General features: G+C 42.2%; 1 protein-coding gene and 1 long non-coding RNA gene across 5 annotated transcripts in view; one reads left to right on the top strand and one right to left on the bottom strand.

Moving 5' to 3' along the window:
- Positions 1-12,540: 12,540 nt before the first annotated feature.
- LOC133390435 (uncharacterized) lies at positions 12,541-22,526 on the bottom strand. Its single transcript, XR_009764397.1, has 4 exons — positions 22,429-22,526; positions 19,418-19,596; positions 16,066-16,153; positions 12,541-14,347 (listed from the first exon to the last, which is right to left on the bottom strand). It is a non-coding gene; the product is annotated as an uncharacterized LOC133390435 (long non-coding RNA).
- Positions 21,589-27,735, top strand: part of MYH9 (myosin heavy chain 9) — an 88,036-nt gene continuing 81,889 nt past the window's right edge. The window contains exon 1 of one of the 4 annotated variants that reach the window (XM_061639018.1): positions 21,589-21,610. The gene's annotated coding sequence lies outside the window, so the exon portion shown is untranslated. The other 3 variants (XM_061639017.1, XM_061639016.1, XM_061639015.1) reach the window with 3 other exon arrangements.

The raw sequence follows: 27,735 nt of genomic DNA, 5'->3' as shown, positions 1-27,735 counted from the left end.
CCTGTGTTTTTGAAAAAAGGCTGTTAAGGGTGTTTTTTCACAACAGAAAGATATAAATTGTTCTGCTCAGGAAGACTTCCATGATAACAGGAGAACTGTCAAATAATCAAGAGAGCCAGAGTCTCAAACTGCTAATATGAGAAAGGATTCTAGCCACTCTGCTTAATTGGAATTCTTTAAGGTTTATTTATTTTGGTTTACCACCAGTTTAACTCTCCTGCCTAATTAGCACTCCAAAAGAAGCCTTTGTTAACAATTCTGCTGCAGAAGACCTGAGGGAGTCCCACTTACATTCAGCATACTAGAAATTACTTTCTTATACCTTAAGTAACAACTGGCGCCTTTTCCTACCATGTGAAGCTTGGAGAGGGTTTTGCTGTGCTTGAGGCCCACGCAGCTTGTAATCCATCAAGCAGAAAACAGCCCACCAGAAAAGTGTTACTCTTCCTTCCTTCCTTTATTTATTATTGTTGACTGCCCTGGACTGCAAAACCAGGGCCAGGCATCTGGCAGGCCACTATACATGGTACTCCATGTGTGGCTTGTTGGATGCAAAGTGTATTTGTTTATGTGGAAGAGCAATCCAAAAACACCTTTGCACTCTCTGGCTGGCAGGGGTTCGGATTGGGCAGAGATGTCTCTCTGCCGCTTCTACCAAAACCTCTGTTGGTCTGTTTGCTGTTGGTGCAGAGGTCTCCTGCCCACCGCAAATGTAATCAAGTGGAAGTGCCACAAGAAAGCTCCAAAACAGGGTTTTCTGTGGACAGGAAGGGGTGGAGCTGAACTGTCCCAGGATCCATAGGATCCCAAGCCAGCCTCATTGCTGTCATGTGATGGCATCAGGCCCAATTACTCCAGGCTGACATAGTGATCTGTCTATCTGCCCCCACCAAATTTCCACCCCAACCACTGTGCATGGCAAGGCTGCCAATGTGGCAGTGGCCCCATCACTCTGCAAAGCCCTGCCAAGCTGGGGGTGGGGGTGGTTTGATTGCTCCCTAACCCAGTATTTTCTCCTTTGCCTGGCCATGACTCTCCAAGGTGTCAAAAGATATTCCAGCAACCTGATTCTTGAAAAATGAAAGATATCCAGGGTTGAAATTGCAACCTTCTGCAGGCAAAGCATGCACTGTTCCACTGAGCTACAGACATCCCCGCATGCCTACTACATATGATAATGAAGCCAAGCTACATTACAAACCAAAATTTGAAAACTTCTTCTGAACATTAAATTGTTCTCTATCTCGGGAAAATGTACATTTTTTTACTCTAAACTATGAGCTCCTTTGCTGAACCTGTTGCTCAAGTCAAATTGTAACGTTCTAGACCAGGGTTTGAATCCCCACATAGCCATGAAGCTCACTCAGTGACCTTGGGCCAGTCACTGCCTCTCAGCCTCAGAGGGAGGCAATGGTAAACCCCCTGTGAATACCACTTACCATGAAAACCCTATTCATAGGGTCGCCCATAAGTTGGGATTGACCTGAAGGCAGTCCATTTCCATTTCACCACTAGTACTAGCTCATCCTGTCTTCTTTCACTGTTGCTAGGACTTGACAGTCCCTATGCAAAACATCTGGGCTTTGGGCCAGTCACTGTCTCCCAGCCTAACCTGCCTCATAGGATTGTTGTGAGGACAAAATGGGGAGGGGGATGCCCATGTTTTGTATGCCACCTTGAGTTCCTTAGAGGTAACAAGAGAGGAAGTTCTAGGCTTAATGGACAATATAAAAACTGACAAATCACCAGGCCCGGATGGCATCCACCCGAGAGTTCTCAAAGAACTCAAATGTGAAATTGCTGATCTGCTAACTAAAATATGTAACTTGTCCCTCGGGTCCTCCTCCATGCCTGAGGACTGGAAAGTGGCAAATGTAATGCCAATATTCAAAAAGGGATCCAGGGGGGATCCCGGAAATTACAGGCCAGTTAGCTTAACATCTGTCCCTGGAAAACTGGTAGAAAGTATTATTAAAGCTAGATTAACTAAGCACATAGAAGAACAAGCCTTGCTGAAGCAGAGCCAGCATGGCTTCTGCAAGGGAAAGTCCTGTCTCAGTAACCTATTAGAATTCTTTGAGAGTGTCAACAAGCATATAGATAGAGGTGATCCAGTGGACATAGTGTACTTAGACTTTCAAAAAGCGTTTGACAAGGTACCTCACCAAAGACTTCTGAGGAAGCTTAGCAGTCATGGAATAAGAGGAGAGGTCCTCTTGTGGATAAGGAATTGGTTAAGAAGCAGAAAGCAGAGAGTAGGAATAAATGGACAGTTCTCCCAATGGAAGGCTGTAGAAAGTGGAGTCCCTCAAGGATCAGTATTGGGACCTGTACTTTTCAACTTGTTCATTAATGACCTAGAATTAGGAGTGAGCAGTGAAATGGCCAAGTTTGCTGATGACACTAAATTGTTCAGGGTTGTTAAAACAAAAAGGGATTGCGAAGAGCTTCAAAAAGGCCTCTCCAAACTGAGTGAATGGGCGGGAAAATGGCAAATGCAATTCAATATAAACAAGTGTAAAATTATGCATATTGGAGCAAAAAATCTGAATTTCACATATACGCTCATGGGGTCTGAACTGGCGGTGACCGACCAGGAGAGAGACCTCGGGGTTGTAGTGGACAGCACGATGAAAATGTCGACCCAGTGTGCGGCAGCTGTGAAAAAGGCAAATTCCATGCTAGCAATAATTAGGAACGGTATTGAAAATAAAACAGCCGATATCATAATGCCGTTGTATAAATCTATGGTGCGGCCGCATTTGGAATACTGTGTACGGTTCTGGTCTCCTCATCTCAAAAAGGATATTATAGAGTTGGAAAAGGTTCAGAAGAGGGCAACCAGAATGATCAAGGGGATGGAGCGACTCCCTTATGAGGAAAGGTTGCAGCATTTGGGGCTTTTTAGTTTAGAGAAAAGGCGGGTCAGAGGAGACATGATAGAAGTGTATAAAATTATGCATGGCATTGAGAAAGTGGATAGAGAAAAGTTCTTCTCCCTCTCTCATAATACTAGAACTCGTGGACATTCAAAGAAGCTAAATGTTGGAATATTCGGGACAGACAAAAGGAAGTACTTCTTTACTCAGCGCATAGTCAAACTATGGAATCTGCTCCAACAAGATGCAGTAATGGCCACCAGCTTGGATGGCTTTAAAAGAAGATTAGACAAATTCATGGAGGACAGGGCTATCAATGGCTACTAGCCATGATGGCTGTGCTCTGCAACCCCAGCAAAATGCCTTGGACTGGCCCTGATAATTTACAACAGTGTACAACAATGTTGAAAGCAGCAGTATCAGCAAGCTAAGAGCAGAGTGGCCTTGATTCATTCAACTATAGGCAGTAAAAATGGCAACATATAGTCTGTCAGGGATTTCCTTGGTTGCTCAGCCTCACTTCACGTAAAAACATGCTTACTTAACTCTTCGTTGCCACCAGTTGACACAGAGTACTTTTAAAACCCTCCTAATAGGGTGTATGGAAGGCTTTAGGCATAAGATGACCACAGTATAAATCTTAAACTATGTTTGTAGGTTTATTCAAGGGATGCTACTTACAAAGGGGGATACTGATACTTACTGTAGGTCTCCAAATGTGCTTGCTGGTGGGTTCTAAAGACTCCAGAGACACCATTCCTATCACCAGCCTTTATGTGGCTCCCTTCAGGCCAGTTTCCCTAAACTTCCACCCCAGCCAATTACTTCCACAACCTAGTCCAACTACTGGGGCCAATCTGTCTCTGTACCCCAAAGCTGCTCCAGTTGTGCTCCTGGCTGCTTGGACAGTTTAGCCAGCATGAAAATCCCACTTGTGTCACTTCCCTCTCGCAATCCCTTTCTTCAGGGCAGCCTCTAAGACTGTCTCAGTCACTGCCTCTCTTCTGATCTTCACCAGAACACTATTAATGACCTCTGGGTATTAATATATAGGCCTCAGTCCTTCCCTCGGCTATACTTGCCAACCAACTCCTCACTCCATCTGTCACCAACTCCAGCTCTAAGCTCTGACTAACAGTTAAGTCTCAGTCTAATGGAACCTTCAGCCAATCAGAAATAATGTACCTTTTCAGTCCCCATCTAATAGAATCTTAAAGCATCTCACCACACAGAACCTGTCACCAACCAACCATTGCCAAGCAAGCTTCCAATAATGTAATAACACAAGGCCCCATGGCAGGCACAGTGAACATGCATTTATTTAAACACAAACATATATATAGCTTTTCTTCACATAGTCAAAAAATTAGGCTGCATAAACATTTGTTTCACCTGGTGTTACCTTGTGGTTCCAGAACTAGCTGATGAGGCCTAAAGATATACACAAAGGATCATAATATAAGGTAAAGTGGCAACTGTCACATCCACGCACCATACATTTAAAGAATCCTGGGAACTAGTTTACCATCATAGAGCTATAATTTTCAGCATCCTTAAGAAACGATAGTTCTCAGGATTCTTTGGAGGAAGCCATGTGCTTTAAACGTACCTTGCGAATGAAGACCAGTAAAAGAATTATGTTAACTTCATGAGGTAATGTGATGTCAGAAAACAGCCATAGAAATGTGCATCCTTTACTGAAGCACAGAATCTCAAACTGAAAGCCACCAGCAGTTCTACATTTGGCATCTTCCCTTTTCAGTCTATGGCAGCCACATGCATCACCAAAAACAGGAAATGCATAATCAAAAGTAAATGGTAAAATAGGACATAGATTTTTTTATATGTATATATGCAAATTTAGAGGTGCCAACAGATCCAGCAGCATTGACTAAAAAGGAGAACTTTTGGATATACTCTCTGGACACATTGGCACTACATGGCCTGAACCTGGAGGTCAGTATTTATTTATTTATTTATTTCATTCCATTTCTATACCGCCCTTAGCCAATGGCTCTCTTGGCGGTTCACAGCAAGGAATACAATACAATACAATACAATACAATAAAAATCAGATAAAATCACTAAAAAACATACAGCTGAGCATTTAACCACTTGGTATAAAATTAACTTAACAATAAACATTAAACATTAAGCATTAAAATGCCTGGGAGAATAAAAAGGTTTTAACCTGGCGCCGAAAAGATAGAAGAGTAGGCGCCAGGCGCACCTCATTGAAAAGACTGTTCCATAATTTGGGGGCCACCACTGAAAAGGCCCTGGATCTAGTAACAGCCCTCCGAGCTTCCCTATGGGACGGGACTCGGAGGAGGGCCTTATATGTTGAACGTAGTGAGCGGGTAGGTTCATAACGGGAGAGGCGTTCCGCAAGGTATTGTGGTCCCACACCGTGTAAGGCTTTATAAGTCAAAACTAGCACCTTGAATCTAGCCCGGAAACAAATAGGTAGCCAGTGCAAACGTGCCAGAACAGGTGTTATATGTGCGGACCGTCTGGTCCTCGTCAGCAGTCTGGCTGCTGCGTTTTGCACTAGCTGTAGTTTCCGAATTGTCTTCAAAGACAGCCCCACGTAGAGTGCATTGCAGTAGTCCAATCTCGAGGTTACCAGAGCATGGACGACTGAGGCGAGGTCATCATTATCCAGATAGGGGCATAGCTGGGCTACCAACCGAAGATGGTAGAACGCATTCCGTGCATCACTTAGCATTCCATCCGCAAAGCTCTAACTGCCACCTTGTTAACAGCATTTGTAAGCAGCTGATGAAGGCAGAAGCTGAAACGTTTTGGTATTACAATAAAAACCTGATCAGCTGATCTGTGTACCTGCTAGGTCTTGCTGTTTAAGTACTAACTATTATTTGATGGGCAACCTTCAACCTTAGACTTACACTGGACAGCCTTTCAAAGAGAGGACTTCTTCAAACAGAGGACTGTCCACTGACACTCCTTCAAATAGATGGCCATCCTCTATAAAGTAGGACACATGGCCACCATAGTTGTGACTGACAAATATCTCGCTAGGTTGGTAACAAAGTACTCTCTATCAATGTTGCTGCTCCTGTTAATGTAACAACTGAAACAGTCATCAGTCCCCCAGAGCTATCCTTCTTCTGCTTCACATGGTAGAACAATAATGCCTTCCTCCTTTACGAAAATAATCTCAGTTGAAATGTCTGCACTCTTCACTTTGCTTGGGAGGAGGCTGGCATAGCAACACTGCAGTGGAGGGCTGTAGGAGTTATTCACCTGGTGAGTAATCAATTATACCTTGCAAAAATCCCATTATACAAAACTTTTTTTGGTAGGTGCTACTGGATAATGCTGGCCTAGGCATTTCAGTGATTTAGAACAGATGTAGGCTGCAACTCAAAGCAGAAGACTAATATTGGCTGATTTAGGATATTTGTCAATTCATGAAGGAAAAAAATGATGAGTTTTGGCAACCTTGTAGGTTTTGTGCTTTTGGATAAGGTATCACTTGCTGCAGATAATTTTAGTTTGTCCTGCCTAAAGGTACTGAAGTGTAATTATTCCACATTGGTTAGATTTGCTTCCTCCATCAGTAAGGAAGTTTTTCCCCCTTATTTTGCTTCAATTGTTTTATTAATAACAGCTGTCTGTAACTTGGATATATTTTTGTATTATATATTTCAGGGAGTTGAAATTTGATACTATAATTAGGTTGGGGTTATCCTTAGAAGCTAACCTATTTATATCTTTTATTATTTTCAGTAAATTGTGTGTGTGTGTTTTAACTATCCCTAACATCTATTTATTACTTAGATAATCATCTCCTGAATTTAAAAAAGGAAATAGGAAGAAGCTTAGAATTTCTGACCAGAAAAATGGAATTTAGGATATCTATTTAAACTCACAATGGACTTTTGGCCGGGTTGATAGGATGGTACTCTGAACAAAGCTTGCAAGTGACCTTGCAGAGAAGCAGTTTACAATACTGGGAACCAAGAACAAGGCCATACCTACACTACAGACTCAGATTGGGATACTAGTCATTCCGGCTTGGAGATTGCAGTTCCTGGGGTGGGTGAGAACATAAGGATATGTATCTGAGAATGTTCAGCACTCTCACCAAACCACAATTACCAGGATTCTTGAGAAGCCATGACGGTTAAAGTGGAATAAAATACATGTACAATGTTGTATTCATATGCTCTTAATATGTATTTGGATTATATCTGGCATATGTAGTTGGAGTACATATCCAAAGCATCCTTAGGTATGCAGAGTCTTGTAACTGGGGGCTTTATATTCAGCAGTTCAGGGTTCTCAACGCCAGACATATTATAATCACCCTGAGGGCTTTTGAAATGTAGAGTGGAGAGGAGCAGCTGAGACAGGCTCAGGAAATCACAGTTGTGCCATCTTCCCTGTAGCATTACTAACTTGGGTGAAATTGTAGATTGAGCATTCAGTTAGTTGCAAAATGGATGTTAGGAAATCTACATCCAGAGCTTAGGCAGAATGTTCTGGAGAATATGAAGGTGGACTGCCATACTCCTGACAGAATGGAGACACACAAATACTGTGAATTTAGGTTTTTTTTAATTATTGTATTGTCAGTAATAATGACACTTCCAAATAATAAAATTAATTCTAAAATATAAAAGATTATGTATTAGTCATTATCATATTAATGCTTCATTAAAGGCTAAATACTGGAAGGCACGTTAATTAGGTGAACTAGTGAAAAGGATATTTCACAGGTTTTATACCAAGAAAATAATTTTCAGTGTGAGAAACAGAAAGACACCACAATGTGAAAGGCATCAGATTTAGCCATATCTTTTCAGAGCAGAATTTTAGAATTGAATATTTGCATGGTTGTTCAGTCCCACAGTCAAGTGTCAAGCTGAATGCTTATCTGTTTTCCAGCATTGCACAAGCATTGTGCATGCTCCCCTCACCATTGATGCAATTAGAGCTTTATATAGTAAATGTTGAAGAAAATTGTATTCAGAAGTGTTACCACAGGTAAAGATAATAGCCCCACTGCTGACATGTGCAGAGATTCTGAAGAAGGCTGTGTACACATTACTGGCAGAAAATGCTGCAAGGTCATTTGTTTTCACTGCGTTTCAAATAGTTGTACACATCAGTATGGTTGGATGTGTTTCCAAGTCACCAGCTGTCTGTCCACACCAGTGGGTGGAGTGGGGGTGTGGATGTCTTCTTCACATACCTTACATTTTCTAATCTGATCAAAGCTGCTTTTGGGGAAAAACACATAATAATGCAATATTTCAAGAAATACAAGACAGACGTGGACTGTAGCTAATGTATGTACACAGCTTCCCAAATCAGTGGTCACTGGATGCAGAGTAATGAGGAGTGTGTACACAGCTGACGGCTTTGATGCAAATAGCTTAGGAGTTTCTTAGACACTTGTGGCCGTAGATGATTGTGAACTGTGTGCTAAACAGGTAACCTCATTATTGGTTTTGTATCCAAAGTCAGAAAGAATTACTCTAAGGCCATCTTTGTTGCTTCTTAGGCTGTGAGCACACTAGTTGTCAGAGCAAAGCATTTCCATTTACCACACCTGGAGCGGGAATGGGTTGATCTGCTGATCAGATGCAAAATCTCTTTGAAGCTGAATTCAAAAAAACATTCAAGTTGCTACCACCAAGTTTCACAGTAAAAAGGAGTGGTGTTTGACTAATGTCATGTGTCCCCATTTTCATAAGAAAGAGGTGCAGACGTACTGGAACTGGCAGAACAGTAAGTATGTTTCTACCCATGGTTTGGGATTATAGTTCTTGGTAGCTCATACAGCAAAGCTGCTATGAGGTTCTGGATGCTGCCATAAAGTTTTGGCGTATTCCGTTCTCCTGGCATCTCCAGCATGCTGGCACATTCCCGAATACGTATTTTTTTGTCCTCAGCTGGGAGAGTGGAATGAAAACCACAATCTAAATTTAAGCAAATATTTGGCTTTAATTATTACGGCAGGCTAGGCCCAAGGTAAACATCACACAATGGAAACAGGGAGGAAAACAAAGGTAAAAATGGTTGATGTCAACCTAGGAAAAGGGAAGGGCTGTACTAAATGGCTGCCTCCCCCCCTTCTCTTTTGGTGGGAATCTCACTGCTCACTCCTTTCATTCTCTGAACACTGTGACAGGATTCCAGTTGGATTAGAGTCTACTTAGTTTTTCTCTCTCAGTAAACTGAAGGTTGAAACACACTGTTCTGCTGGTTCCAGTGCGTTTCCACCTCTCTCTTCTGAAAACAGAGGCACACAACACTAGTCAAACCCAGCCCGCTTTTACTGTAAAACCTGGTGGAAGCAGCTTGAGTGCACTTTTTTATTTCAGCTTCAAAGAGATTTTGCAACTGATCGGAAGATCAACCTGTTCCCCTTCTAGGTGTGGCCAATGGAAATACTTTGTTTTAGCAACTAGTGTGTTTACAGCCCAAGATTGATAATAACATCTTACCAAACAGGCAAGTTTGGTAAGGGGGGGGGGAGAGAGGTGAAAAGAGAAAGAGAGAAATCAAATGAGTCTACTTCTGCTCTAGCATGGGGTGGATTGGGGTAAACTGTTTCTCAGTCATGAGCTCAGATTAGCATATAGATAGTAAGGCATTTGGATCTATTAACTGAATGCCTGAGCATCATGGATAAAGAGGTGGTGAGAGATTTGAATATGGGAGACTAAAAGTTCCACCTCAGCAATGGGTATGCTGTGTGGCCTTGGGAAGGCATCTTCTCTCAGCTTCAGCTTCTCTTATGTAAAATGAGAATCACAGTCCCATCTTATGCATGTTTGTTCAGAAGTAAATCTTACTGAGTTCAGTGTTGTGTGTTATAGGAACCTCTGTATGATCTGTTGATTGTAGAACTAATTGCATCTATGTAACTTTTCACATTGTTAGGTCACCAACCTGCCTCCTTAAACTTCTTGACAGAAAAGGGCAGGTGAACCTTTTTCAGCCCACGGGCCACATTCCCTCATGAACAACCTTCTGGAGGTCACATGCCAATGGTGTGTGGGGCCCGGACCCAGAGGTGCCAGAGCAACAAAAATGACTATAACTTTTGTATGACAGGTTACACTCAGCCAGAGGTTTCTATGCATTACACACACTCTCTCCATCCTGGGAAGCAAGAGGCATTATCCTAGATCAAGAACACATTCTAGCCAGGCAACAACACTCCAGGAAGTTGTGGAGCAGGGCTTGTAAGACGTGTAGCCTGGAGAGGGGGCATGGCCTGGGTAGAGTCCCAGTGGCCAGATGTAGAGGCCTAGGGGGCCACACTGTCTTCCAAGGCTGAGATTCCCCACCCAGACTTAGTTCTAGTGACTTTAATGAATCTAGCACTTGCCTCTTTGAGTTTAGAACTTCAGTCTTTGTTACAGTCCTTTTTTCAATTAAGAATGTTAAAATTGGTCAGGGTGACAATATATAGGGCTGTGTCCAACGCTACAGCTCCACTGGCGCAATGGATTTATGGCATGCAATGGAGCGTCCTCTTCCACTTCTGTCCCCTCCAGCCCTCTCGTGCACCCTCAGAATCAGCTGTGAAAGGTTGGGGGACCCTCCAGAGCAGATTTGAGGGGCACAAGGAAGGGGGAGGGAGAAAATGGAAGTCCCACTGCTCCAGTTGAACTCTGCTGGTGCAGCCTTGGATACAACCCATTATTATTATTATTTAATGGATTTCTAGTTTCCCCCTTTTATAACAAACCAATAAAATACAACAGCCTTGCCCAACCTGATGCCCTCTAGTTGTTTTGGATTACAAATTCCATTGGCCACAACCAGCACTACAATTGATGGGAACTGTAGTCCAGAACATCTGGAGATACCAGGTTGAGAAAGGTTGAAATACAACATTAAAACCCCAAAATATAAAATAACAGTAAAAAAGGATTAAATTTAAAACAGTTCTTTAAAAACAACAAGTCACTTAGAAACTATTTTTGTATTAAGCAACAAATAAAACAAGTAAGCAAATAATAAAATAATTCAAATGCAATCCAGAATAAAAGTCTTTATGGTTATCCTACAGAGATGGGGCCATATGAATATCCCTGGGAAGGGCATTTCAGAAATATGGGGTACCACAGAGAAGCCCCTGTCTCTTAGTAACTGCCAAACTAACCACTTTCATCAGTGGACCAGAGAGTAGGGCCTCAGGTGCTGGTCTTAAAGCTCAGGCAGGTACTTATGGGTGTAGGCAATCCTTTAAATAGCCTGGTCCCAAATCCATTTAGGGCTTTAAAGGCCAATAACAGCACCTTAAATTGGCCCCAGAAGTGAAAAGACAGCCAGTGTACCTGGTGCAGAGCAGGTATAATATGATCACAATAGCTGTAATATGATCACTTGTATGTGTGAACAGGCTATCAAATATATGACACCACAGGGAGAACTTTCATCTCTCACATCACTTCAAACATGTTTTTCAGTCACATTACCCACCTATTTTCCTGCCAGCAATTATGTATACTGTAAGCAAGTGGGTATAAATGAATTTGCAAATCAGGCCATAGTGTTAAGAAGACCATCTAGTCCAACTTAGGATGAGCCTTTTTAGTGGTGGCTGTACGTCTGTAGAATGCTCTTCCCACGGAGATGTGCCCAGCCACATCAAGGAAACAGATGAAGATGTACCTCTTCTGACAGGCTTTTGGATGAGGGGAACTGTCACTGAAGTAATTTATGAATAGTTTGACACTGCTGCTTTTTTATGAGTTGTATTGAGATAATTGTTTTTGAGTTCTTGTGTTATTATGTTGTAAACAGCCCTGTGGCCTTTTGGCAAAGGGTGGTATATAGATTTCTTAATAAATAATAAATGCCCTGCTCAAATGTCCCCCTTTTGCCTTCCACATATCAGCTGATACAATCCAGTCTTCAGCGTGCTATAAAACAGAGAGCAGTTACAGTGAGAAAGGCAATTGCACAGCAGATAACTTTACCTTGGATCTGCTTTCTCCCAAACCAGGACACAAATGGCTGCCAGCCATCAGCTGATCTACCTTTGGTTCTTGTTACTTTTAGGGTAGATTCAATAATTTGTTTTTCAGGTAAAGGCACTTGCCACGAGCACAGCTGCCATATATGGAGAGCTGTTTGTACCTGACAAAAACTGGGAATAGCAAAGGCCATTACTTTACTGATGAGTTATTAGCAATGCCTCTGCCAAAAGCCCAGTGAACTATCTCATTTACTGTTAGCTTTGACTGTAATGTCGAAACCAGCTAAAAAAATGTTAGTGCAACAGGGCAAGGCTCAAGAGGAAAAGGAAGTAGGAGGAGGACAAGCTGAGGTAAACCACATGCATTCCCCCCTCATCCCAAATGAGCCTGAGCTAGTTACTATGGTAATCATCATGTTCAAAACTCTATTGAGTAGATCAGATGGTGAAAGTGATTTGACATTTTATCTGTCAATGTGTTAAATGTGGAATGTGATGTCTTTGACTGTTATCTGTCATTTAGCAATAATACTCTGCAGCCCTATGGACATAATAACAACAGAAAGGTAAAAATCTTCCAGCTGTCAAGTGCAAGTATTGCAGATGACAGCACAAAAATTTTAGGCATAGGTGGATACATTTCATTTTCAGAATTTCCCACAAAATTCATGTTTATCTTTTTATTTTTATTGACTTATATTTTATCCCACTTTTCAGACAATTATTGTTCCCCAAAGTGGCTCATGTCAACAGAAAAAAGTGAGAGACTAGATAGTCAAGGGAAGGGCAGTGGAAGAAAAAGAGGGAGAGGAGTTATTTAAGGCCAGAATGGTGAGCTATAAGCGGAGATTTATATCCAGTTGTGGCCAGGCTGCTCTTCCCTTGCTGTGCTGATATTCTTGCTTGAATAACAGTTGGTGGCTCTTTTTCATAGCTGATGGAGGGAGCCAGAACGCCATTCCCTTTTGCTTCCACAGCCCCAGGGTAATTGGCATTTGGAACGGAGTGTTCTTTCCAGCAAGGTGGAGGGATTTAAACTCCCTGTAGCTGCTCCTTCTTTAGCTGATGGATGGGGCCAAGTTGAACTCCTGTCCCCGTGGAGTTGAGGTCTATGCTGCATCCCCTTAGGCAGAGCTTGGAAACGTTACTTTTTTGAACTACAACTCCCATCTGTCCCAGCCAGCATGGCCACTGGATTGGGCTGATGGGAGTTGTAGTTCAAAAAAAGAACTTTTCCAAGCTCTGCCCTTAGGTTCACATTAAACACTATTTCGCTAGCAGTTAGACCTCTGGATTAGTATGATCTAAGTTAATCAGCCATCTTGGTCATGCGCAAACCATGTGCAGATGAGCCCAAGTTGTTTCCCCTATTTCTGTGATGTTCTCCTGGGGGCATAGGGGAAGCAGTCTCCCGGGGCCTTGGTCCCCTAACCAATCAATAGGTCATGAGAACCCAAAGTGTGTGCTGTCCTTTCAGCTCTGTAGCCTCATGGCATAGATGTGAACAATCTTTGGCCTTCCAGATGTTGCTGAACTAAAGGTAAAGGTGTCCCCGCACTTGTAGTGCGAGTCGTTTCCGACTCTTAGGGTGACGTCTTGCAACGTTTACTAGGCAGACCATATATATGGAGTGGGATTGCCAGTTCCTTCCCTGGCCTTTCTTTACGCCCCAGCATATGCCGGGTACTCATTTTACCGACCACGGATGGATGGAAGGCTGAGTGGACCCCTTTTACCGGAGATTCGACTTCCTCCTTCCGTTGGAATCGAACTCCGGCCGTGAGCAGAGCTTCAGCTGCGTTACTGCCGCTTACCACTCTGCGCCACGGTCAATGGACATGCTTACTGGGGCTGATGGAAGTTGCAGTTCAGCAACATCTGAGGTTCCCCACACCTGCCATAGCACAAAGTTATTAAAATAGGAGAAGGGCTGACCATTTGAGATGGCCTGCCTCAGGCAGCACACGTTTGGGTATTTGCGTTGTGTTTTAATATTGTGGGGATGCTATTAAGATTTCCTACCTCAGTCACTGAAAGAACTGGATAAAGGGGGCATTTTACTGCTTAGGACTGGTTTCTGTGTCTTCAGGTGAGGCCAGAGATATACTGTATAAAGAAGTGAAAATGCAAGTCTTATGTGGTTCAAAAAATGTTGAAATTAAGACTTGGATCTTTTCCTTTAGTTATGAACTTGATTCTGTACTCAATGAGTACTCAAGTATGGACATTTTAATATTGGAAGTAAAACTAACTACAAGTAGCAGAAATAGTGGTGGTAATTGGGTCAGGACTGCAGACAGATCAGGAGAAATTTCTTATTCACTCAGTTGTTAGAGGTGTATAGGAGGAACAGATTTTTTTTTTGAAAAGCATAGACTGGTACATGGGATTGTTGTTGTTTTTAAAAGGCATGCACCAGACTTTGGCAACCTGGCAATGTGCTGTGCTGGCTGGGGCTGATGAGAGTTGTAGTCCAAAACTTCTGCAGGGCACGAGGTTGCTGAAAGATGAAATAGATAGAGGATTAAAGCTGTAATATACAATGTCCATCCTGTGGCATTATGTATTAAGATTTGCCGCTTCTTCCTTGGCAAAATAGTTGTCCTGCCAGATCCCAACTTAAAAAAACAGAGAGCAAAGTAAAACAAAGGCAAGCTAGGTTTTCCCGTCTGTAGCTTTACTAAAAAATAAGTATGGTGGGCTTTGTGCATTCTGGAACTTGCAGATATTTGAATATTTAAATGGCTTAACTTCCCCAACAATGGTACCCAATGCTTCTGGGTGTACTAGCTTTTCCCCTCCTAATAATTGGGATCTGACTGCAAGGTCTATTAAATAGGGTGCTGTTTTTGCTGATTTGTATTTTGTGGGGGTTTTTTATCACTATGTTTTAAAATTGTTTAAATTTTATAGTTAGTGACTCCCTCCTATATTGCAATCTTGCACCCTCCCTCTCCTCAGTGAGCCTCTGCAATTGAACCATAATGACCTCCTATGGCTCTCCAAAGCTTCCCTTTCAGTGCCAAATCTACTAGAAACTTTACTTAACTTCTTGCAGCTACCAGGATCTCATGTTCATTCCCTGATTTTTCCTTGCATCAGAGTTTTTGTTCCTCCTTTAAAAATGTAAATGTACTGCCTTCAAGTTGATTCTGACTTATGGCGACCCTATGAATGGGGTTTTCATGAGGCAGTGACTGGCCCAAGGTCACCCAGTGAGCTTCATGGCTATGTGGGGATTCGAACCCTAGTCTCCCAGGTCGTAGTCCAACACCTTAACCACTATACCACATTGGCTCTCTGTCCCTCCTTAGTTTTCCTCAGTAACACAAATTTATATAGAACCAGGATGCAGAGAGGGGGGAGGGCAAAGGGGGTAATCTGCCCTGGGGCCCCACAAAGCTAAGAGCCCCCAATGTACTGGTTCATATTACGTAAGGTTCGTGGACAAACAAGATTGCCCTTGTCCAACCATTCCCCTTTGACCTTCAAGACAGTAGCTTTCAGAATCAAATCGGAAGCCTATTTCCAGAATTCCCCACAGGTAAAATGGAGTGCTGCAGTGCTTCCTTACCTGAGGATTCTAAGTTGAGACAAGCAACAGTCCTCAATGGGAGGAGGCTATCTTCCCAATATCTGCTGCAAGTTTTGTCTGGACTCTATCTAGTGAATCAGTATTGGGTATTTGTGAATTTAAATAATACATATTGTTGACATTCCATGTGCTTAAATAAGATACTGATAGCATTTGGGGGTAAGTGCAGGAGGAAGGCTCCAAAACTGTTTTGTTCCAGGTCTGGATTTCATCTCTGCAGCCTTGTACAGGGCAGCAGTACTGAGAAGGAAAGGTGCTTCGCATGTGCTGCTACAGCAGCTGGCATGCTGAAAATGCTGCTCTACATAGCCACCTAAGACCAATTCTGCAAAACAGCTGTTTGCTGATACATAACAGCTGTAGAGACAAATTTGCCATCAGTATAAAAGCAGATGGGTTAAAGGCAACTTCTCTTTGAACTGGAGTAATCTGTTGTGCAACTTTTGCTCCTTAGGAGTTTTCATGCCATGGAATGGGAGCAAAGTGAGTGTAAAAAGTCATCATAAGTATAAACAGTTAGGTAAGTTGATGTCCCATCAGAGCACCAAGTTGGAAGAGTTTAAGAAGGGAAGCAGTGAATAAAGGAGTTATTTGTGGTGTTATCATCCCTGAAGCCCACTCACCTTCAAAGTCTTCTCTTCTGATGATATAGGTGTTGAAATCAGGCTGTTGACTTTCAACTGCTGTGTTTACTTCAGCTTTACAGAGTTGCTTATAAAAAGAGATAGGACGTTAATTCTGAACTTTTAGTGAAACTTATATTTCAAATTCCATCTACTTAGCCAATACATTTCAGCAGAGAGCTTGGTATGAGTTTCTTACTAATATGATGTTGTAATCTTTGCAAGTTGTTCTGCTCTTGTGGGGTTTTTTTTAGAAGTCACTGTGGTTAGTATATAGCAACATGCCCCCTTCTTTGTTCTTTTCAGTCTTTGCTCCTTTCCCCCCCTTTTCTCTTGATCATCTTTTCTAAAATAAAATTTATGATAGCCTTCACTGGTGAAAGATAAAAATGGAGATCAAAATGTGCAAGTAAAAGAAACAGAAGACTTTCAAAATTATTCCATTACATTATTGTGTTTGGATGTTAATTTTTTTCTTTGGGCTTTAACTTAAATTTTTTATAATAAATATTTTTGTCCATGGCTCCATTATCTATTTTTGCTCCTTCTCCAGTTCCAAACATTAAATTAATTGTAACACCTATTCTACCTGTTGCTGTCAGGTTCAGGCATTCTTCTTGCCTTCTTGTTTTATAAAGACTTCTTGCCCTCCCCCCTCAACCCAACTGTGTCCTCTGATTCATGTCATAGACTGTAACTATGTCAACGCTCTATCATTATATTGGTATCTGGTTCCTGACTAACACAGCTTATTACATTCTTGCATTTTTGGTCCCTATTTGTTTTTATCTGTTAAGCTTCCTTGTTTATTATTGTATCTACTATTTTTTGAAAAAAAATTAAAGGTGTTTTAATGTATTTTAAAGTCTGTTTTCATGATGTTTTAAAGTGTTTTTAGTGCATTTGTTTGCTGCCCTGGGCTCCTATTGGGAGAAAGGGCAGGATATAAATTTATTTATTTATTTAAAATATTTCTATCCCACCCTTCTACCCTATAATAGGACACTCAGGGTGGCTTACAATAAAATCAAACATGTACATAATAAAATTGTACACAATAAAGATCACAAAAACATTAAAATAAATTAAAATACATAAAATTCAATTAAACTACATTAAATACTATATATATACACACATGCAGAGACACGAAATGTGAAATTTATATGAAATAAGTGAAATAATAAATAATTTAGCTCAGCTCTTTTTTTAGTATAAAGGCAGCATACATAGTTTCCCCCTTTTCTATCCTCACAACAACCCTGTGAGATAGATTAGGCTGAGAGATAGTGACTGACTCTAAGGCTGCAGACACATTAGCAACCAGACTGTTTTCTCTGGCTTTGTTTTAAAACAGTTTTGTCCATGGCTGGACACATCTCCCTTCCCTGCTGCTAATGTCAGACTTTTTAAGACTGCTCACAGCAAAGTGTCAGGCCAAACGCTGTCTCTGCCCAACCTACACCAAAGTGTTTTCATTGGACACACCATGGAGTGGCAATGAGTTGAGCTGCCAAACACTTGATTTCTGTGTGATGCTGATTTCATGGAGAAATGCACTGGAGCTTTGGAGTAAAAAGGGGTGGATTTTGACTAGTATTGTGTGTCTCTGACTTCAGAAAACAGAGTGGGAGATACAGTGAAGCCAGCACAACCACAAGTGTCTCTCTACCATCAATCTCCCTGTCTTAGGATAGAGAACTCGCACTGTTCCGCCAATTCCAGTGCATCCCCACCTCTTTTCTGAAAATGAGGGCACACAATGTTGTTCTTTTTACTGTAAAACCTGGGGGGATCAGCTTGAGTGCGCTTTTTAAATTCTCTTCAAAGAGATTTTGCAACTGATCGGCAGATCAACCTGTTCCCCCTCCAGGTGCAGCCAATGGAAATGCTTTGCTGTAGGTGACTAGTGTGCTCACAGCCTTAGTCCAACCACTGCACCACACTGGCTCTCCAAGTTGTCAAGTTCTGTCCCCAGCCCTGCTGTTTCCCCCACTACGCTTCTTTCATTAATGGTTAACAATAGTATTTTATGTTTTAATCTCTGATACAGCGATGTTCAGTGGCACACATCTTTCAACAACATTAGTAACATCACCTTCTTCACCCTTCATGCCTATCTTAACCAAATAATCTTGTGGCTTTCTTTCAAGAGCCTTCAGGTGAATGTGTCTCGGATAATCTCTTTCCCCAAGTACATGTTCAACTATTCTGATTCCTTTTTTCAGCTGAAGGTCTTTTAAGATCCCTGAGCTAATTAAAGGCTTTTCTCATATCATTTATATCTACAAATATATGCATTCTTCTTTACAGACCTAGAAAAATACCAACTAAAGCTAGGATTTTAAATTCACACTGATTTCAGTGTGAGAATTAAGCCCGCATTTATTCTTCCTTTCCGAGCCCATCGTCTCCACCTTTGCGGTGGCCTGTGGGAGCAGCCTGGCGAGCCAGGGCAAGGAGATTGTGGGCCAGAACACCGATTGCTTCATCCCCATGACCAAGCTGAAGTACTGTTTTGCCATGGACACTGTCTAAGTTGGCAAAGGCTGTGGTTGCTCCTGTTCCCTTTCCTGCACCAGGACTGGCAAGTGCAGTACCAGCAGGACACCCCAGTGGCACCACGCTTTCATGTCAACACACTGATGTAAGAACTAGTAGACGTCAAAACATTCAGAAAGTGCTGATTGTTATTGTATTGTTATTGAAAGATGTTGCTGTTGCTGTTGCTTTCTTAATAATGTTCATATTTTGTTACTTAAATTTTTGTAAACTATTATTCTTTTTTGATGTGTATTTTGTATTTGTGTTTATTTTTTGTGAGCCGCCTTAAGGGCCTTTTTACCCAAAAGGTGGCATAGAAATAAACTGTAACATAACATTTATATATTTCCCACTAAAATCAATGGTACCTGAAAATACTGAAGTCAGCCTTGTAAATAGGCCCACAAAAGTTGTTGTTGTTTATGTGCCTTTAAGTCGATTACGACTTATGGCGACCCTATGAATCAGTGACCTCCAATAGCATCTGTCATGAACCACCCTGTTCAGATCTTGCAAGTTCAGGTCTTTGGCTTCCTTTATGGAATCAATCCATCTCTTGTTTGGCCTTCCTCTTTTTTCTACCTCCTTTCTGTTTTTCTCAGCATTATTGTCTTTTCTAGTGAATCATGTTTTCTTATGATGTGTCCAAAGTATGATAACCTCAGTTTCATTGTTTTAGCTTCTAGTGACAGTTCTGGTTTAATTTGTTCTAACACCCAATTATTTGTCTTTTTCGCAGTCCATAGTATGCACAAAACTCTCCTCCAACACCACATTTCAAATGAGTAAATAGGCCCACAAAAGTTACTTGCTTGCTGTGGGCTGACAGAGAAGAGATGGTGAACTGTGTTCACTTCCAGCAGCCTGCTGAACTGCAATGCTGGGCAAGGAGGAGGCTTCCTTCCTGTGGTAGTCCATGTTTTCTGCAGTAGGCACAGAGGGAAGACAGAACACTCCATCCCTTTCTTGGCCAGCCTGCTGACCCACCTGCACAGAATATCTTGTCACCAATGGCTAATACATGAATGCTCAGATACAAGGGTGGCTTAACTTTGACGAGCTCATACCTTTTTTATGTTACTGCAAAACCCCTCTGACCCTTTATGTAGTATAACCTGATGTTGACTACAAGTAGCATTACAAACATAGGAAGCTGGAATTTATTTCTGAGTAAATATGCATAGAATTTCACTGCTTTCTTCCAGAGATTTGACATCAACTATCATGACTAACACTATGTTGCAAACATTCCATCAATTTACTTGTCCAGTTTTTTAAAATAATGACTTTTGGTGTTTATGTGAGCTTCATGTCATGATGCATCCAGGTTTTACTCTAGTTTCATTCAGTTGGAGAATGACCTGATGCTAAAGATGGCAGAACTCTTGCACCTTTAACAGTTGTGTAGAAGCAGCAATATTCTACAGCTATAGCTTGCATGATGAGCTACACCTGCTGAAATTCCCACTTCTACACAGCTATTAAAGGTACAGCTTGGTCCTCTTTTGTATCTTACCATCCTACTTAGGAATCTGACTCCTGAGTAGCCAGATGCATACGCGGTTACCCAGTTGCCATATATTTCAATGGGATATCATATATCAGAACTCCATAGAGCAGAGTAACAGTGGGCTTCTTTGCCGATTAGTGTGTGTAAGATTGCTGCCTTAAAAAAGGGAAAAGGCAACACAAACCCTGCTTTTGAAAAATAATCTGGCAAGTCTAACTGATGTGTTCCAGTAAGAGCTTGCAGTTCACACAGTGAAGCAAACTCGTATAATTTATGTACTGCATTGGTGAGGAACCCTTTTCAGTGTGAGGGCCACATTCCCTTGTAAGCAACCTTCTGAGAGCTGCATGCCAATGGCAGTGGGTGAGGTCAAATGCAAACGTGGGTGGAGCAGCAGGCGTTACTCTTATGTACAGGAGGCCACATTACAGACACACAAAATCCAGAGGTTTCTATATGCACACATATCACCCCTCTCTCGATTCTGGCAACCAAGAAATATTATCATAGCTTAAGGATACATTCCAGCTTGGCTAAAGCACTTTGAGTGTTCAAAACAGGGATGATGTGGGGTGTGACCTGAGGAGGAATCATGGCATGGGGAGAGGCTTGGAGGGACACATTTGGGCCCTGCGGCCCAGGTTCTCCACCCAAATATATTTGGTTCACTTGATTTCTAGAGTTTAGAAGGCAAGGACATGACATAATGAAGGTAGCCAACCCCTATTGATTGTCCTCAGAATTTGGTAATCAGAGGTACACTATCTCTGAAAGATAAAGAAAAAGCATAGATGGATAATAAAGAAAAATATATGTAAGTCTTTTAAAAAAGAGTTAAGACCAATTAATAGAGGAAAGACAAGTGTGTTGTTAGACATGATAGGTACGAATGGGACTTCTCTGTTCAGAGGTAGTATACCTCTGATTTCCAAATTCTGAGGACAAAGACTTCACCATGTCTTATTGTGAAGGTCCCCGGGTAATCTGTCTAGCTTCGCTCAAAACAGAATGTTGGATTAACAGAGCAATCCTGTGCATATTTACTCAAAAGAAAGTACCACTGTATTCAATGAGACATAGGTGTGTACAGAATTAATTCAGCTTAAATGGATCTTTCTACTATAGCAGGGTGATTCTTAGGTTTTGAAGCTTGATTATGGTGATAGTGACATGTATGGATATAATGCTTCACAAAGAACGAGGTTAATAGGTCCCTGCCCCAAAAGGCTTACAAACGAAGACAAGGGGAAACAGTGGGGGGAGGGGGAATGTAGGCAGTGTAAACAGGAAAAATATGTAATTATTTAAATTATATATACTTTGGTACTAGGGGGTTGTTCCAAAGGCTTCTGGAACAGGTGAATTTTGAGGAGGGAGATGAAGGAAGGGGTTACAGTTCTGCAAGGCAGTTCCAGACATAATGAGCAGAAAGGGATGTGTTGAGATATAATAGTGGAGAGATAAGAGCAAGGCCATGGGGGACTTTTGAAGGTAAGTGTAAGATTTGTGTAGGATCCAATAAGGGACAGGAAGCCAGCATGGAGATTTAAGTAGGTGCATTGCATGATCAAAGCAAGGGGATAAATAATTTAAGCGCTGGATGGTCAAGAGCAGACCCAGGTGAGATGAAAAGGTCATATAGGAGACCACTGAATGAACAAGAGTTTTTGCTGAGAAGCCAGAGAGGAAGGGCTGCATTTTTCTAATATAGAGGAAGCAACATAATTTGGCCACAGATGGAATGTGAGGGAGCACAAAAAAGAAGTCAAAAGACAGAACCAAGGTTTTGTGCCTGACCAACAGGATTGATGGTGATGTGAGCCGTGAAATAGTGTGCAGAAGGGCCCTGCTTTATGGCACTTTGCTTTTGGATGCTTTGCTAATGCGGCGGTCTCAATTAGACACAATTAGACTAAAGCCCCACTCACACGGCGCTTGTTCCGCTTTTACGGTGGTTTTCCGGCGTCACATGCCATTCTATTCAATGAGTTCCGCTTTTCAGCGGTTTTCGCTTTTCAGCGGGGGTCTGGAACGTAACCCGCCGTATGAGTGGGGCCCTACTGTACTATAACTACTAGTCCTTAAAGTGCCACAAGACTCTTTGCTCTTCATGAAATATTAAAGTCCAATTAATAAGTATAAATGATATTTAATTTTAAGAAATCTAGTGATTGCTAAATTAAGTACATGTTCTAAGCATTGCTTTTAGGTGTTTCAGGCCCAGTCTTATACACCCCTGAGAGTAAGTCCCATTATATACAGCGGGGTTTACTTCTGAGTAAGCATGCATAGGATGGGTGGATGCGTACTGTTTTGTTCCGGTCCAGGGTAGGTAAATTGGGTTGAAAATGGATGATAGAGATTTCTTCCTTCTCTGCAGTCACTTCCCACCACCACGTTCCTTGCTGCCACGCCTCAGACGGCCAGTGAAACGTTCAAGATAGGCCTACAAAGAGCCCTGCCCTTTCTCCGTGCATGTATTGGCTGCCTAACATGTCAGTCTATGCTCCTCCCGGAATGAGGGCCCATGGCCTGGGCCCATTCCTGTATGGAGGGGGCGGGCTAATACGAGAGCGGGGGTTGGGGCGTCAGTTGAGGAGATTAAAAAAAGTCTTACGCTTAAGAAGCACTGCCCTCCACTTGCGTAGCCATTGGCAGAAGCCCGATCTTAGTCAGAACAAACTCCCGTTTTTATTGGCTGACAGTACAGCAGGTGGGTGTTACCGCCCTTAGCCGCGGCCGCTCCCTCCCGGCTTGAAACCTCGCTGTTGCCGGTGAGTTAGAGGCGTCGGAGCTAAAGCAGCGCGGCGGGTGGGGCGCTGCGGCTCTCTGTGAAGGTGCCGGTTACCGAGTCTTAGTCTTTCCACAGTGAGGAGTAGGAGCCGCGGCGGTTTCCTCCCCCCAGGCTTTGGCCAGACTCAGGTGAATCCTAGTGCAGGGACGGTGCGGGACGGGACGGGAAGCATGCAAGATGATGCTTGGTTTTCAGTTTGGCGCCGGCGGGTGGAGCTCCTCAGGAGGCGGGCGGGTGTAGCTGAAGTTCTAGAATCTCTCCTGCCAAGCGAACTGTGTCGCCCAGGAAGTGCCACCCACTGGGGCATCTGGGGGGTGGGGGTGCAGCCTTCATCTACTTAGATCCCTTTCTGCCTGGGGGGGGGGAGCGTTCTGCAACTTCCATGTGCAGGGCCAGGTGACTGTTTCTTTTCCCTTGGCGCACAAGGTATCAGTAGGACCTCCCTCCTACTTCATTCCCTTCTACCCTCGTCAAACCTGCTGCAACGACCCTGCAGAGAGACCAATTTAAAACAACGGCCTCCTGCTGCTTGGGTAGTGGCCTTTCATCCTCTCCTGTAGTGCTTGTCGGTTCCTAGGTCTTGCTGTTACGAGAGAGAACGCCTGTTCTTTTATCTCTCTTTGTAATTGAGGTTGCCCCTTCTGAATAATCAAGGGATTTTATTCCCTACCTATTTTTTTTAAAAAAATAAAGCTTAGAAGTAACGGGCAGTAGACCGCTTGGCAGCTGTCAGGACTCCCGCCTGAGTCACGGGCTGACAATCTTGTTACAGACATTGCAATGGGCTTGGCTTCCGCCCGCGGAGCTTGACTTCCTCATTCAGTTGGCGCTGCCTTATTCAAGCCGGGAAAGGGGGGAGGGGGGAGAGGAGGAGGAGGGAGTGACGGGGCAAGATGAAGCTTGCAGGATAGTCTCTGGGAGATCTTGCAGCTTTCCCCGTTTTCAAATGGGACCACATTCTCTCTCCCTAGCCAGAGTTCTTTTAATAAAAGACGGTGAAATGGCCTTATTAAGCCACAGCAGGCGTTTATTCTACTCTTGCTGGGTGGTACAAAAGCTAACCAAGTAGTCCCAGAGTCTGTATCTGGAATGAACAAGTTGTTCAGCTGTATTTAAAAAAGAGAGAGAATTGGGACATGGTTGTAGCTAATATATTTATTTGTTGACTATAGAAAATGGGAAAATGCTCTGGGGTAGCAAATTCTAGAAGTTTCTTATGTGACAGTTGTTGCTCTTGGGAAATGCTCAAGTTGGCTCTAAGCATTGTGATAGCCAAAACCAGGATTTAAAAATGTGGATTCTTTCTTGCTCCTGTTCCTTGTTGCTATCTTTCAAACTTCTGTTTGTGGTATTGATGGCTGGAACATCTGAAGAGAGATCCTTCAGATTCTCCGAAGAGTCTGTGGGACCTGTGTTACCTTCCTATTGCTAGGAAGTTTCAACACTTAATCGTTGTGGTAAAGGAGGAGTCTGTCCATAGAGACCCCTTTTTACTGGCTTAGGGTGGGATTCAGTGCTAGTCCTACTCAGAGTAGACCCACTGAAATTAATAGACATGACTAACTTTGGTTCGTTCATTTCAGTGGGTCTATTCTGAGTAGGACTTAGTAGAGTGCAATCTATAGTCTAGTTCTTCCTCCTGCTTTTTCATTTGTCTTTTCTTCCTTTCTGTATACAATCTGCAGCTCTTGGGCTACTCTTGAACACTTAGGGAGTGGGTTTTGTTTTAAAAAGCATCTCAGGGGCCTGTTTGTGGATAGCAGCAGCATCACCTTAGAAGTAATTGCATATAGTAATATGCAGGTCTGACTTGCAAACATTGCTGAAAAACAAGGCATCTCAAAACTGTTTAGGATTTTACAGATCTGTCAGTCAGACTTGTGTGTTGCTGGCAAGTAAGATCTAGGTGTGACTTGCATTTGTAAAATGTAACATCTGAATTGGCAACAAATGACCATCGTATGTAAAAGTGTTTCTTTAGCCTCAACAAAACTTGGCTGTTAATAACATGTGTGTCTATCACTAATAATTGTACTGGAGCATTCATGCTGAAACTACTATTTGAGCTGTGTATGTAAAAGGATGTTGTGGTTAAAAAGTCTGATGCGTTTGGCCTCCTTTCTACAGAAGAAGATAGTTTATGAACCTTGGTTCTTGGGTTAACACTTCTACAACTTTTTAAAAATACAGTTTATTCCCTTAAGCATAGGTGTGACACAACTGACTAACAACTAACAATTGTGTAATCAGTTGCTGCTTGTGTAAAGATACATTCTGACTTAGTCACCAGGTGAAAAATTGCTGTAGTTACTGATCTTTGCCACTCCAGTGAAAACTGCAAACCTTTGCACAGGCTAATACTGTCTGACTCATGGATGTGCTGTCTGGAGCTATGGTGCTATACTTACATATTCAACTGAAATGAAATAATTGAGAGAAGTTCTAATCACTCTTGTGTGAATGACTTGGAAGGCCAATATATTTAGCCTGTCATTTTGAGCGATCTTGGGGCCAATAAGCATCATTTTTATATGTTTGTGGTTGATGTGATCTGGCTTGTTTCTGTCAGGTTTTATTTTTGTGGGAGGAGGAGAATTGGGCTGATTGATGCTGGTTTGGAAATAATATCTTGGGAGATGGTCCTTTGTTGATGTAGAACTAGGCAAGGGATGTGGCTTAGTGGTAGAATATCTGTCTTGCCTGCAGAAAAAGTGCCCAGTTCAATTCCCAGCATCTCCAGGTAGGGCTGGGAATGTCCCCTGTCTGAAAACCTAAAGAGTCACTGTGTGTCAATGTGGGCAGTACTGAGCTAGATGGACCAATGTTTTTGACTCCGTATAAGGCAGCTACCTATGTTGCTATGTTCCCCTGAGTCCTCCTTGATGTCCTTAACTGTGGGAATGGCTACGCGTGCATACTCCCTGCTACTGCCTTGTCAAATGCAAAGCAATGTTAGATACACCCAGTTCTTATATTCTCCTTGATTGCTGTTTAGATTGATGAGAGACAATGAGAAACATATTTGCAGCCCTCCTAAGTGCAATGATATGATGACTGATGCAGGCTATGGCAGGTGGGGAACTTGTGGCCTGACAGACCTTGCTGGACCCCCAACTCCAGTCAGCCCCAGCTGGCATGGCCAGTGGTTAGGGATGATGGGAGATGTAATCCAACAGCTGGAGGGTTAGAGGTTTCCCACGCCTTGGCTATAATGACTGTACTAGTAGGGAGGCTCCTTAGTAACTACAGGTAGTGGTTAAGGCTAGCACCAAAGATGACCAAGCAAGTGTTAATGTTCCACTGCAGGCCCTAATTGCTTCATGTTGCTCCTTGAATCAGTGTACTTTCTGAATCTAGGGATAGTGTGATTTTTGGAATTGGCATATGTGAAAACATCTACAGCAGGGGTACGACATTTGTGGCTCTCCAGATGGTGGACTGCAACTCCCATCATCCCTGAACTTTGGCTATGCTGGCTGGGGCTGATGGAAGCTGTAGTCCAGCATCATCTGGAGGGCCATAGATTCCCCACACCTGATTTATAGGATCAATTAAACATGCTTAAATTAACTGATGTGGAAAACAGTCTTGATGGAAACATCTGGACTCAGGCATAGAGGGCAGTATGTTAAACCAGGTGTCATTTTATCTGAAACTTGGCTACTTGGAATAAAATGATACATTATCACTTTGTCTAAAATTTAACAGCTAAAGAAGCCATCTTGATGAGATTCATTGGTGCTTCTGTGTGTGTGTGTCCATCTAAAGCTTCTAAACGGGGGCATCTAGAAACTCTGGGTGATATCCAATGTTAGTCCTACTTAGAGTAGACACATTGAAATCAGTGGACAAGCAACTTGTCCATTGATTTCAGAGGTCTACCCTATATGACTTAGTTGCCCTCAGAAATAATTTGAGAGCGAGAAGCTACTAGTAAGTTAACAATCATGCCCAATTAAAAGAGGTTTATTTTTCTAGCCTCTGTCAAGATAGCTTTTTGCACCGTTAAAGTTTGTTATTCAGTTTGCTATGCTAACTGCTGTGGAACACTTGAGCAGCATGTGACCTAAAACCACTGTATCCCATGAACTGCTGTTAATCCAGAAAGCTTGACTTGAATTTGGGGGTGTGAAGGGAGAGTAGTAAGTTAACTTTCAAAGTTGCAGTGAGAATGTAACTCGGGTACATGCTAGTCTGGTCTGGTATAACTCTGGATTCTTCTCCTTCCTCCTTGTAACGAGCTCATCTTGATTTCAGATATGACTCCCTTAAGGGTTACCAAATTCTTCAGTTAAGAGCTACACTTAGAGCCTTTTAATATCTCGTTGCATAATACTGCCATAAGTGCTCTCTAAGAGGAAGTCTTGGAGCTACTAGCCACAGATACTTACAGGAAGGAAGAAGTTATTCAATGGCCTTTTGAGATGAATTGGGTTCATTTATCAAATACTAGAACAGATACCAGAGTATTTGCAGCAGTAGGCATTTTCATAATTTATTAAAGTAGATTCAGTTGGTATGTAAGCTTTAGAACTTTGAAGCTTACAGTTAACATAGTCGTATATAACATTATTTTGTTCTTTTATACTTTTACAATTTGTAATATATAATATTGGGAAGAGAATTTTAAAAGAGAGGAAGTCTTGGAAAGCATGTTGGATCTTTTCTTTCCCCCCTCACATTTCATTTTAGTGTTATTGTTGGAATTTTAAGGCTCTAATGTGAATTGTATGTTTTTATGTTGTGCGTTGCCCAGAGTGGCTGGACAACCAGGCAGATGGGCGACTAATAAATTTAATAAATAAATAAATAAATAAATAAA

Source organism: Rhineura floridana, chromosome 8, assembly GCF_030035675.1.
Source record: "Rhineura floridana isolate rRhiFlo1 chromosome 8, rRhiFlo1.hap2, whole genome shotgun sequence".
Lineage (NCBI taxonomy): Eukaryota > Metazoa > Chordata > Lepidosauria > Squamata > Rhineuridae > Rhineura > Rhineura floridana.
Note: the sequence above shows the minus strand (reverse complement) of the source record. Positions and strands in the feature narration are given on the sequence as shown.